The 14,983-nt window shown below is 32.1% G+C and overlaps 1 pseudogene; it reads left to right on the top strand.

Annotated features, from left to right (window-relative positions):
- The first annotated feature begins 10,904 nt into the window (after window positions 1-10,904).
- On the top strand, window positions 10,905-14,230 carry LOC106293179 (annotated as a pseudogene).
- The last annotated feature ends 753 nt before the right edge of the window (window positions 14,231-14,983 follow it).

Raw genomic sequence — 14,983 nt, 5'->3', positions numbered from 1 at the left:
TTGGCCGGCGGAGCAAGGCTGAGGGCCGGAAGAGATGGCCGGAAAAGAGATGATCGCCGGCGGATGGGATTGCTCAGGTGGAGAGAGTCTCGTGCTGATAACGTGTTAAGATTTGAGAGAAGATTTGTGAGAATGTGTTGTATATTTCTTATTGCTTACACCACTATATATAGTGGTTCATACAAGGTGGAGTAAAAGGGAGAATTGATTACAAAGATACTCTACATAATGACATGGTCAAACTCATAAAGACATAAGGTTGAATGAGTCTTCCATGTGGCTGGATGTAAACCCCCAATGGACTCTAGTCGTGAACTTGTATGGTCTAGGTTATGGACCATCCACTTCATGATTCATAACAATGTTACTAATTTATAATTTTTTAAAAGAATGTATAAAATTTTAAAAATCTTCTTTAGTGATAAAAATTGTATAGTATAAAAATAGACTTCAATAATATTTCAAAGTTTATAAAGTATTTTTATATTTATTATTATATTATTTAGTATCCTATTCGAGTATATATATATTTTAATGATGATATATGAATTATTGTCATATTCTAAAAAGTTTTACCAAAAATAAAAATTAATATTAAATGTAATTATTCATGTCACATTTAACCATCAGCCATTCATCATTTATAGTATAATATGTCTTATTTTGGGTCTGAGAGCTTATTGATGGCGGTTGTGCTGATTGTGGCAGGGTTCTTCACAGGAACATCAATATCGGATCCTCAAGGTTGGTTTCTTATTGGATTTTCATAATTCTATCTTATATCTCTTCATGTTGACTCTGTTGAATGTCTTATCAAAGTTAATTGAGAACTATAACAATGATTGATAATTTGATATGTTTGGGATGATTGTTTGCTGTTAGTTTGGTTGTAAGACAAACATAAGCTATTTTAGCTACCTGCCGTTGATTTTTTTAAAAAAAAATCAAATACACTCGAGGGTCATGGTTAAAGCCTTTAGCTTGCTGATATAAAAATAACAATTGGAACCTGATAGTGTTTGATCATTTCCAAGAGTGCACATGCTGTTTCGTGAGTGTGGTTACATGGTAGACCATATGTTGTGGTCATTGCATTTGTGACCCGATTATGGTTATGTTCTTTGAAAAGCTGTGGTCATTAATTTTTAAACTTATGCTCCGATTAACTGCTGCTTTCAACACACTGTCTTGTTCACAATGTGAATAGTTAGACTTGGTCTGATGCTTTCGTATACAGTTCATAATTATTTTTAGGTGGTATGTTTTGCCAAGAAAATATAATTGATGATTTGTAATTTCTTGATTACTATGTCCAACAAACTTAGATGTCAAATTATCAATGTTGTATAGATGTTCATATGATGTTCATAGATGTCCAGATAGATTACACTCATAATGTACGTTCTAAGACTATAAAATGTACACTTTCGGTATGGTAATATACTGTATATACTCTTTTTTATGTGCAATATACTGTTAGTCTTATTTTTCGTTTGTAGACCATGTTTCAAAAGTATCTGTCAGTTTATACTCACTTTAGGTTCCAACTGTACCCTGATTGTTTTGTGTTTAGACATCATAATTCACAACAAATTGTATCAATCACCGCCTTTATACATGGTTTAAGTGAATCGGCAGGGCCTAAGTTCCTAGGAGCAGCTTGGCAGTGCCCGCAACTGTATATTTTTGAACGCAATTTGCTTATTGAAGTGTATGGAGATCGGGGAGTCAAAGAGTTTGAAGTTACTGTTTTTCCTTGTAACGTCAAACCATTTATCCCAGTTCTCGAGTAGATTGAACCTTCCTTAGTAGGTATCTGAAAGTGTTCAAGCGGTGGGCGTTGACCAACCTTGGATAAGCTTTACCGGTTTGGATAGAGGAACGTAAAATCATGAGGTCAGCGGGAGATATTTATGATAAACTGGTAATCAGAAAAGTTGTATGTTCTCCGCCGAGTTACCTGTTCATCGAGGTAGATCATGCCCATTCCTAGGTGATCTCCTCCTTTCGTCACATTAGGCGCCTCCCTAAACCTGAGCAGTCACGGCACCACGGTCTTAGCAGAACGACAGACTTTCAAATCAAAGAGCAATAGGTGAGAGATGGAATCTGGGTTTTAAAGAGAATGTAAGTAATGATTTGGTGTGAATGATGAGTTTCACCCTAGACTGCAATATTATTTATAGGAGAAGGTTTCCTCCGTTGCTATAGAGGAGTGAGAGGGCTAATGAATGTGAGGGAGTGAAGGAAGTGGTGGAGATGACGTAAATGCAGTTATTATTGGAGAGATTGAATGATAACCTAAGGCCGTCGGTAGAGAGGTACCGAGAGGCGTTTTCGTATAAACCAGATTAGATGAAGATAGATGTACATATCGTGTAACATTTTGGCTTGTTTGTAAAACTAAATAGCAAAGGACGGCCCAATGGAACTTCAAGATTCAAAGATTCGTAAGTTAATTTTGAGATGTCACGTCGCACAAAACGCCCTATGCTTATTGATGACGTGGCGGCATAAGGTGAGAGACAACTCTATTTTATTATTATAGATAGATATGTCTTATTTTTTTAAATAAAATTGATTGTAAAAAGAACATGTGTGAAATAGTTAACATGTTCCTAACGTCATAAAAGCTTTTCAAAAAATGACAAATCAAATGGGCATAGTCACATAGAGGAGGGCAGAGAGGTTTTTCTCATTTCTTATGTTTGTTGCGCTAATCGTCTGATGGGTTGATGGTTTATGTTAGAAAACAAAATCTTCGATGGGCTGATGTAAATCCACGAACTTTGCCATGTTTCTCAAAAGATTTGGCTTAGAATATTTAAGAACTTCACTACAGAAATTTGGATAAAATGAATAGTTTAGTGCTGGAGCTTGCAACGATTAACACTTTAACCTTTATGAAAAGTATAGTTTTGTGTTTGGAAAGAAAATGAAATCCTGATTAAGAAACGTAGATTCCCCGCCGGTAATTGATAAATTTGACCTCGAAAACAATATTATACCGACCCACGAGTCCGTGTTTTTTTTAATTACGGTGACCACTGACCACTAAAAAAAACTAAATTAGACTTTGTAGGTTATTGAGAAACAATCATGTTCGAGTGTACGTTGGACCTAGCCAATGAGGACTTAGCAAATGTATGATCGTTTTTTTTTTAAATATATTGTAGCGTCCCAGATCATATATAGACAAAGTAAAAATTATGGTGGTCTCACAAAGAGTATAATATTTGTAGCGTCTCAGATCATATATCATTCTAGGATAACCCCATGCTTGAAACCAAATGAATATCCATAAAAATGTGGTGATCTTTCTCATCGTGTTGTACCAACTGCTGCATGGCTAATGGGAATAGTGATCCAGCGGGTAATGGACGGATATTTGGTAATTTCATAGAATTATAAGGGGCTGTTCGTTTCTCCATTCAGATGAATCATTTGGTTGAAAATGAGAGTTTTGTTCGTTTAGACATTAAAAGTACAATTCATTTGAATGGTTCATTTGAATGAGTTTTTAAAATTTAGGCTAAATTTTAAACATCAGCTGGCTGATCTAGATTAGATCATTTGAATGGAGATGAGTTTGTAAAAAAACTATAATGTCTATTATACCCCTATGTAATTAATAAATTACAAACATAAACCTAATATCATTTTGTCATTAATGAAAATAATAAAATCACAAAATTACGTTTTTCCGCCAAAACCATAAAATTGTATTTTTCCGTCAAAATCGTAAAAACGTGTTTTTCCGCCAAAATTGTAAAAACGCGTTTTCCCGCCAAAACCGTAAAAACACGTTTTCCCGCTAAAACCATAAAAACACGTTTTCCCTCCAAAACCGTAGAAACGTGTTTTCCCGCCAAAAACGTAAAAACGTGTTTTCCCGCCAAAACCGTAAAAACGCGTTTTCCCACCAAAACCGTAAAAACGCATTTGTCCGCCAAAACCTTAAAAATGCGTTTTCCCGCTAAAATAAAAATAAAAAACGTTTTTCCACCAAAATCGAAAAATACATTTTATACGAAATAAAATTTTATAAATGTGAAATGCTAATTTAAAATAATTTCAGTGTAAATATATTTTAGACTAAATAATAAAAAATTAGATATAGTTAAAATTAATATTAAACATATGATTAAATCAAAAAAAGATTATATTTGTAATTTGTGAATCAAACTCATTTGGATGGGAATGAAAAAAAAGAAACAAACATAAAATCCATCTAAATGGTTCATTTAGATGACTCATCTAAATGGAAAAGCGAACAATCGCTAAAATCTGGATGGATCATTTGAATGGATCACATAGATGGAACAGTTGGACGAAGATGACAAATGGAGAAACGAACAGGGATATTGGTAATTTCATAGACTTATAAGTTACCAAATATTTTACAAGTGCACAAAAACAATTTTGTTCCGAGTGTATGCTGGAGTCAACAGAAACTTAAGCCATCGTCATTTTTCTTACTTACAACTTACAACTATCAACTGTCTTAGTGTAATTTCATAGATTTATAGGTTACCAAAAAATTTACAAGTGCACAAAAACAATAATGTTCCGAGTGTATGCTGGAGTCAACAGAAACTTAAGCCATGGTCATTTTTCTTACTTACAACTATCAACTGTCTTAGTGTTGGCTTTTGAGGATACATGAAACAAAATGAGCTCTGAATCTATGTTGATTTAGAGTATGATCAATATAGTTATCCTATTGATTTCTGTTGAAGAACGGGTGAGTAAAGAGGGAAGAAGCTCAATTAGCTCTCTTAATCTTTCAATTAAACATTACAAACATTTTAATACAAGAGAATAGTACATATGTCTTAAGTATTAACAGACGCGAGGATAAACAAATTATCCCAAGTGTTACAAACTTACAACTACTAAGTATGTGGTCATTAGGGAAGGATGAACAGTGCTCGAACTCCTAAAATTCTTCTCTTGATGTGACTTTGTCCTTTCACTTAGCTAAGAGATAACTAAATACCCCTGTTCTAAAAATCGGCCGCCTAGCCGCCTGGACGCTACGCGTCACTCTTCCGCCCCGATTTATGCTAAATCGGTTTAAAAATTCGGATATCCGATTTTCTCCGTCTAGACCGCCTAAATGACCGCCTAGCCGCCTAATCTATTTTTTTTTAATAATATTTTATTTATTTATTTGATCTAAAATTTTATAAATATCATTTATATTCATAATTTTGATGAAAATTACACTATATTAAGTTTATATATTCTATTTGTGTGTTTTATACAATCTTAAACATAAAAATGTATTAATGTTATACACAATTAAAGATTAACATGTTTTATAACATAGTAAACAATCTAAAAATTCCGCCCCGCATAATTTTCGATTAATCTCCGATTTTCTCTTTAGACGCTAGGCCCAACCCGACCGCCTGACTAGCGCATAGCGCGTTCCCGAACATGGCTAAATACTAACCACTATATGAGATTTCATTAGGTACCAATATTGTCCTTCCAAAACTTTTGAGTTTGTTTTTCAAATTATTCTTTCTAGTTTTGCATCCAGACTACACCCTAGCCTCATACTTCAGTTAACTCCCCAACTTCACTTTGCTTCCTAGACTTCACTTTGGCAGAAATGTACATGAATTCTTCTTGGTCTTTCCTCATGTTACTGGACATCTTCTTCAGTCACTTCTGTGTCTACTCCATCACATTAGGATTAGGCTTCTCCTCTTCTTTTGCCCACGCCATTAAGCACGAAGTGATGTGTGTTTTTTCTTATGCGTTTGATATTTTTTTTCTCTGGAGTGATTGTCACACTCAAATAGATCTTTGAAGGTCTCCATTTTCATTTTCACTCTACTCCTTAAAGAGATGATAGCTTTGCAGCCCCCAAAGCTTCCCTTTCTTCATCTTTTTTTCCTTTATTTCTCTTCAGCATGTATGATTGCCACACTCAGATCGATCCCTGAATTTCTTATTTTCGTCCTCACTCTGCACTTTAAGGAAATGATAGCTTTGTTGCCACAAAGCTCTCCTTTCTTCATCTTGATGCTAGCTTATTCACATCACATTGATTAACACATTTCATTTTTATGTTTCTTCTTGGTCTTTTAAAGTGTGGATAGTTGCTTGTCTCACTCAAGATTTACATTGTACCACATGAAGAGTTTATCCTTCTACCAACGGTTAAGTCGATCGATATGGATTAACTTGGCGTTATTGGTTTTGTTACCCACTTTTTTTTTTAAATAAAAAGAAAAAAAATTACCAAATATGACTCAAAACTTGATTTTAACCTTAAAAATATCTCAAACTTGAATCATATGCAAAAATAATTCAAAAAGCTAGTGAAATTACAACTAGCCCCTTATGATCAAACAAGAAACATAATTTATTTTTACCATTATAACCTCGTAAAGTCTTGTGAGATTTTATAAGTCTTCTGAGGTTATGTAAGTTTTCTTGACAACTTCCACGGAAGTATTCTCATATAGTAGATCTTAAAAATAATTTATAAATTTTATAAAGATATCTTGATAGGGAAAGAATTGAAATCATATAATTATAAACAATTGTAAGTGATATAAATTAAAATAGAATAGTATTGAATTGTTTTCAACATAGATGAGTGAAAGTAGTGAGTCATGATATTCTTTGGTTTAGGGTTTAGTAACATATGTTGTAGTATTGTTTATATTCATAGGGTTAGTTTTTAAAAAGCTTAATTTTCTTTTTGAAAATTAAATATTTTCCTATATATGTTTAGTTTTTGTATATTAAACATTTTTTTAAAATTTAATGAAGTGTTTGTTTCTATTTAGCTAGTTATTTGAATTTAGAGGTTATGTTTAGGGTCTAGAAGATTTCCAAGAAGTCTTCTGGCGATTAGTATTTGATCAGTATTTGATCAGTTAGAAGAATTCCATGTAAGTCTTCTAACTCTTGCTAAAAATATTTTAATTTCCCGCTAAAATATTTTTGTTTCTAGCTAAAAATATAAAATCTTCTAGGTGAATAGTAAATTTCTAGAAGACTTTCAAGTAAGTTTTCTAGGAAGTCTTTTATTAGAAGACTTACTTGAAAGTTTTCTAAATCGAAAAAAAATTGAAAACAAAGAAAACCGGAAGACTTTCAAAGAAGTCCTCTCTAAAAGACATGCATAAATTCAATTGCAAAACTAACATATGCATTGACCAGAAGACTTCCGTGTAAGTCTTCTCGTCAAAAAAGTCTTCTGACAGACAGATCTTGAAAAAAAGTTTTTTTTTTCACATAAATTTTACCAAATTTCCCTCATTTAAAAGAAATATTTCTCTGAAGTTAAGTAAATAAAATTCTTTCTATTTTTTTCCCAAAATAAAATTTATCGTATGATTTGTAAACACATTAGAATTTTAAGACTTTTACTAGATTCTGACCCGCCCTTAAAATGGTGGATATATTTTTTGTTTTACATTTTTTAGAAACTTAATTTTTATATACAGATTTTTAGTCAGCTTTGTGTTTTTCTTTGCGTAATCTGTTCTTAAATGATTAATAATATGTTTTGATAATTTTATTAAAATAGTTGGACCATACCTATATCAAGGATTCATAATCTTGTTTCAAAGGACGGAATTTTTGTTTTAATTTTTTTTGAGAAAATTAATTTTTATATGTGTGTTTTTGTAATCATATTTGTATTTAATATTAATTTAATATAATTTTTGATAACTATATTAAATATGTCAAGTTTCATAATTATATACTTGTGCCATAGGTATTTTAGAAACTATTTTTAAACTTTATTCATAAATTTTGCAACATATTATATTTTCTTAATATTTACCTAACACAATTAGTCAAAAATATTCGTACCAAAAAAACATACTCGGAATCGATCCAAAATCAAAGTCCCATACTCAGTGTTTTGAAACCCGATCTGGATCCGCGGTTGAACCGGTAAATCCGGTGACCCAAGATAAATCCGATAATTTATTAATAACAAGATATGAGCCCGTTGTTTTACAATGAGTTTTGTTTGACATTTTAATTTAATAAAAAACCATAAAGTAATAAATTATTTTATTATAGTTTTGGAATTTTTTTTGCATATATTGTTTGAAATTTATTTTATAACTAAAATCCGTTTCACACATAACTTTAAGTTAATATTTGTATTTTATAATTATGGTGTATAGATGAATTGTTATAAAATTTGTATTTAGGATTAGAGAAAATACTATACCTAAACGTTTAAACTGAACACAACTTGAAATAAGAATAAAAGTCAAATACACCAATCGAGTCAATGAAAATATTATACATATTCTTATGTACTAATTTAATATTTTATTAAATAAATATTTAAATTTTTATTTTGCTAGGATTTTTTTAAAAAAAGGAAAACATTCTATTTTTATAAATCTCCATTTTATTTTCAATTAAAAATATAAATAAAATATTAAATACTCTTTTACAATTTTGTTTAAGATTTTAGAAAATGAAAATTACTGTCATATAACCTATTACAATTATCTTCTCTTTAGAATTCCAGAAAAAAATAAATTTCTATCAAATAATTATTTTTAGTTATTAATAAATAATTTTTAAATTATTATTTTTACAATTTAATTTAATATTTTATTAAATAAATCTTTAAAATTTTATTTTGCTAGGATTTTTTTTAAAAAGAAAACATTCTATAATTATAAAATATCCTTTTTATTTTCAGTTAAATATAAAATAAAATATTAAATACTCTTTTACAATTTTGTTTAAGATTTTAGAAAATGAAAATTACTGTCATATAACCTATTACAGTTATATTCTCTTTATAATTCCAGAAAAAAATAAATTTGAATCAAATAATGATTTTTATTCATTAATAAATAATTTTTAAATTATTATTTTTACAATTTAAATCAATACCAATTTTACACTTCTTTTGTTCATGAAATAATTTTTACTATCATGTTTATCATCACATACTCTTTTAAAAATATTATCAAATAAATTTTTACAATTCTTTTTTATTTAGGATTTAAAAAATATGAAACAAATTTCTTTTGTTTAGGATTTGTTTTATATAAAAGGAAAACAACTATTAAATATTATTTTACTGTTTTTAGAATTTTAGAAAAGGAAGTTAATTTACATAATTTTTTACAATTATATTTTGTCAAGGATTTAGAAAAAGAAAATTTCTATCAAATAACTATTTCCAGTTAATATTAACTATTTTAAAAAGTTTCATTTTAAAAATTTATTTTTTTCAATATCACTAATATTTTTACAATTTTTCTTGTTTTTTTTTGTCGACATTTTTTCTTGTAGATTAAAGAATTGTTACTATCATGCAGTTTTTTTCAAAATTCGTTTTTATTATATTCTTATATATTTTTTATTCATTATATATTTAAACACATGTCACAATATTAGAAAGAAAATTATCATAAAATAATCTTTAGTAATTATTTTTTATTAGGATTTAAAAAAGGAAAATTATTATTAAATAATATTTGTAATTACTTTTTTAATAGAATAACTTTTGTTAATATCTTAGTATATATTTTCAATTATAAGATAAATACACATGTCATAATCTAAAAATATAACGTTCATATGTCGGGATTATGTTAATTACTAACTTTGAAGAACCAAGCTTTATATTTTTTTAATCATTATATATTTAAACACATGTCACAATATTAAAAAGAAAATTATTATCAAATAATATTTTGCAATTATCTTTTGATTAGAATTTTTTACAAAAGGAAAATTATTATTAAATAATATTCGTAATTACTTTTTTGATAAAATCATTTTTGTTAGTATCTTAGTATATATATTTTAATTATGAGATAGATTAATACATGTCACAATCTAGAATATATAACTGCCATGTGTCGCGATTGTGTTAATTACTAACTTTGAAAAACCAAGCTTTATATAACAAGATGTTTTACTTTTAGTTTGGATTTGAAGTTTACTTTTAGTTTACTTTGGATTTGAAGTTTAATTTTATTATTTAGATACCTATCAATTCAAGTTCCAGATTATAATTCTTAAAACCTATCAAGTCAATATAACGAAAATAAGTTGATAAAGTATATGTACTTACATATTTTCTTGGTTTTGCTCCAAAAAAAAAATTGTTTTCTTGTTCAACCATCGGTTTATGCAAAAGTATATTATTATTACGTACGGTTTTCTTTTGTGGTCCGATAATTAAGTTTCATGTGAGAAGAAGTTCAAAGAGATGGGTTCCAGCCATTCGTATGAGTCATATAAAAACCAAAGGGAGTTTACGTACGGTTACATTGTTTGGTTTATAGAAACCAATCCGGTTCATGGATATTTTATAAACGAAGTATTTGTGATTAAGTTGTAACTGATTAAACTGAGTGGTTCAGAGTAATATAAAATGGAAAAATAACATAGTGGATCCCCGATTGTTAAGGGATTAAAGTGATGGTTACTTAGATATGGTTAGAAAATATATGGTTAAAATTTTTTAGTAGATATGATAAAAAATAATTGTTGGACTAAACATATATCAATGGGTCATACTGCTGTTTTAATAGTATACTAGTAGTGCCGTTCGATGTCAAAAAAAAAAAAAATAGAATACTAGTCAAAGTCTGTAAAGCCAAAATCTCTACGGCCATAATTCTAAAGTAAAAACCTAAAGCGAAAGTCGTTAACATCAGAGCCAACATTTATCAATAGTTCATACTGCTGTTTTAATATAATAGATAGATTTTTTTGGAAATTTATTAATAAATTTAAATTATTTTGACAAGAAAGAGAGCTCAGGATTTGGTAATTAATCTGAGCATCAGATGTATGCGATGAACCCAATCATCACTGAACCAAAATCTCAGCACCAGCCGGGAATCAAACTCGGGTCAGTACTGTGGCAGGGTACTATTCTACCACTATACCACTCGTGCTTCGTTTCTATAATATGATTTCATAACACTATAACTGTTAAATATGTTATTTTCCAACCACCTTTCCGTGGTCTTTTCACCTAATGAAGTTTTCAGGTTCCAACTTTCAAAATCGCATTCTTTCCGTTACTTCTCTCTGTGAAGAACACTACGACTGAGTGAGAGCTAATTAAGTGACGAAGCAACTCGTTTCCGTTTGTCTAATTGATGTTGAATTCAAGGCTTACTCGCCTTCTTCCTCGACCCTTACTCCGATTCTCACCTTCTCCAATCTCTAACGCCCAATCTGACCCATCTGAGAGAAGGAGTTTCTCATCGCGAATATGACCACCACTCAGGAGAATTCACCCAATTGGGTTTCGGAAAGTCACCGCCTTTGAATGTCAATGAAGCTGAATCTGGAGAAATCCGAAACCCTAGATTCATTAGCTTTGACGAGATAAATGAATTAACAGAAGAAGACGATGAAGAAAGTCTCGACGAATGGGACCATGGTGATGATTTGGCTGTTCTGGAATCTTTCGGGAAGATCCCGCATTCGAGACAAGACGTAAACCGTAGCTTCGACGTGGAAGAAGATGAATCTCGACACCCTTTGGTGAGAGAGACGAACCGATTGATTAATCTCAGATCCTCTTGGAACCCAAAGCACAAAGGCGAAATGAGGAACCTTCGAAGGAGCCTTAAACCGTCGCAAGTCTGCGCCGTTCTACGCTCGCAAGACGACGAGCGTGTTGCTCTCAAGTTCTTCTACTGGGCGGATCGTCAGTGGCGGTATCGCCACCACCCCGTTGTGTATTACTCCATGCTCGAGGTTCTTAGCAAGACTAAGCTCTGTCAAGGTGCGAGAAGAGTTCTTGTTTTGATGAAACGTAGAGGTATACATCGAACCCCTAAAGCCTTTTCGCTTGTGATGGTATCGTATAGTAGAGCAGGTCAGCTGAGGGATGCTTTGAAGGTGTTGACTCTTATGCAGAGAGCTGGTGTTGAGCCTGACTTGTTGGTTTGCAAGTTGCAACACGGTTATTGGAGAAGTGTAGTCCTCAAAGCATTATAACCAGGAGGAACATAGCCAGGAATTTGTGATGCACGCACAAATGAGTTGCGATAGTGAGGATTTCTTGCAACGTTGAAAGACAACCCGCTTGTACAGAACATTCTAAATATTTCACCATCACATTGCTCCCTAGCCTGATTGTTAAATGCTTTTCCTAAAGCTGAATCCATTCCTTTTCTCTTCTTTGAACCAGCCTCATCTGTATCAGGAAATTTGTAGCTCATGTCATAGTCAAGAGAAGAAGCAGATGCCTTTCTTGACGCTGAAGGTAATGGAACTGGCGTAGGAGCTGCACGCTTTATCCTTTCCTTGCAATCATTTACCAATTTCTTCATATTATCTCTTTGTTGTGCAGTAACTTTCAAGCATCCTTTGATTCCCTTAACTCCCTCTTGTATAAGATGAGTCACAACTCTAGTATAAGCTCCAACGTACGTTGTATTGCAAAATTTGCATTCAAACCTCCATGATCCCCCTCCTACTATCTTTTCAATCTTGTTCACATAAATTCATAAGGGTGATTTGTCATCCACATCATCATTATCAGATGGGTTCATACTTCTGAAAAAAAAAAAAAAATTATCATAATGATCAGACATGGTCGCTTTACTCTACGCTTGGAAACACCAAAAAAAAAAAAATCTTTGTACTTGTTTAATATTAATATAAGACTTTAACCTTAGATTCACAAACCAAATTCAGCTTTAGTTTCAACCAATACTAACCATCTAATCATCAAACCATACATAAAAAGCTACAAAGTCTCATGTTTCTTTACAAGAGAAGAAGAATATAACAATTAACAAAGAAACAAAAGTCCAAAGAAAATTGCCTTGATCGATTGTTTGGTCTTAGACCATAATTAACGGCAAATTCAGCTCTTCCTTCTCTTCCACAAGAGGTGAGTCTGCTTTGGTTCTGGTATTGTTTGCGGGTCCCACTGATACGTGGCGGCCCGCGAATGGTTCGTTTTTAATTAAAAAAAATTAAAAAAAAAATAAAAAAAAAATAAGAACCCCCTTAACCCCCTACAGTTAATCATGCTCTTAGACTCTTAGTACAGAGAAGAAGAAAGATAGCAACTATGAGGTGTAAAAGAGATGAGAATGACGACTCAGAGTCGTTGTCCTTCTGAGTTTTCACTTTTTTTTTTAATTAGGATTTTCACTTAAGGAAATAAAACATAAAAACATTTATTAATTTTTCCTTTTTTTTTATTTACGATTCCAATATTAGATTTACACGCTTCCAACTAGGAATCATTGATTCCAATACGCTTCCAAATCTGGTTTTTTTGGAACCGCGCTTCCGGCCGCTTCCACCCGCTTCCGACTGCGCTTCCGCTTCAGAATCAGGAATCATGGCTTTGGACACGCTTCCATGCAACGTAGTTTGCAACACGGCTATTGATGTTTTCGTGAGAGCGAATAGGTTGGAGAAAGCTTTACGGTTTATGGAACGAATGCAGGTTATTGGTATAGTGCCAGATGTGGTGACTTATAATTGTTTGATCAGAGGGTATTGTGACTTGCGTCGAGTTGAGGAAGCTGTTGAGCTACTCGAGGAGTTAGACGCTGCTCTCTCACTGCTTGATGACATGTACCTGATCAACAAACACGCAGATGTCTTCACATACACCACTTTAGTTGATGCATTGGGGAAAAAAGGTAGAATAGAAGAAGCAACGGAACTTATGAAGAAGATGCTTCACAAAGGCATAGATCCCACTCCTGTCACATACAGGACTGTCATCCACCGGTACTGCCAAATGGGAAAGGTTGATGATCTCGTGGCTATACTGGAGAAGATGCTGCTGCGGCAGAAATGCAGGACAGTGTATAACCAAGTCATTGAGAAGCTTTGTGGTTTGGGAAAGCTCGAGGAGGCAGACAAAATTTTGGGTAAAGTTCTGAGGACAGCTTCGACATCTGATGCTAAGACATGTTATGTGCTTATGGAAGGGTATCTTAAGAAAGGTGTACCTCTATCAGCATATAAAGTGGCTTGTCGGATGTTTAACCGGGATCTGATACCTGATGTTAAGATGTGTGAGAAGCTTAGCAAGAGACTGGTTCGGGAAGGAAAACTTGAGGAGGCAGATCAGCTAATGCTACTTTTGGTTGAGCGTGGTCGTATTTTACCCCTGCCCTCAAAACAGTCTGTGGTCTCATAAATATCTGTGTGGACTTACCTTCATTATTGTAACCAGAAACTTCTTGGTAGAGTGTTTGAGGTGTCAAGCGAAGATGGATGGATGGAATAGTAATTCGAACACTAATAGCAACACTAGAGGGTTGTTGACACTTCACAGCTCATACAATGCAAAATATACATTTCTATTTATTGATCGCTTTGATTATCTGAGTAGTGAACACATTACAGACAATGATGTTTTGCTGGTTGCTGCTTCATATTTAGATTATGTTAAAACGTGTAACTGAGAAAGCGTGAAAACACCGAAAGTTTCTGTACATTTAGGATGCTCACTTTCTCTGAAGGTTATAACATCAATTATGAGAATAAAAAGTAAAATCTTTTGCAAAAGACAGGATTCAATGGTTAAAAATATTATAGATAAAAAGTTGAGGCCTATTCTTGATGGGGGTATATCTTTTACACATGGCTATATCATTCAAGATATGCATTATTTTCTGTAATTGGATTTTTTTTTTTTTTTTTTTTTTGAAACACATTTTCTGTAATTGGATATAGTGAAGTTTTTTGGTTGCTTGTTGCATTAGAGAGCTCTGTTATTATATATTTTGTATTTTTTTGGTTTATTTTTCTTTGGTGTGAACCTGGTGATGATGAAGGTACTTATCAGACATCATTTTCGTGATAATGCTTGCCTCTTGGCTGATTCTGATAGTAAGCCAGAGGTAGAAACTGTTGCTGGGAAAGGGAAGGTAAAGAGATGGCACCTTTTCGAATGACTGCTTTTGTTGTAGCTATATACTGCAAATAAAAGATCATGTCTTCTCTGCTTGTCCTAACGGTTTATATA

This window comes from Brassica oleracea, chromosome C5, assembly GCF_000695525.1.
Source record: "Brassica oleracea var. oleracea cultivar TO1000 chromosome C5, BOL, whole genome shotgun sequence".
NCBI lineage: Eukaryota > Viridiplantae > Streptophyta > Magnoliopsida > Brassicales > Brassicaceae > Brassica > Brassica oleracea.
This window is presented reverse-complemented; position numbering and strand designations above follow the sequence as displayed.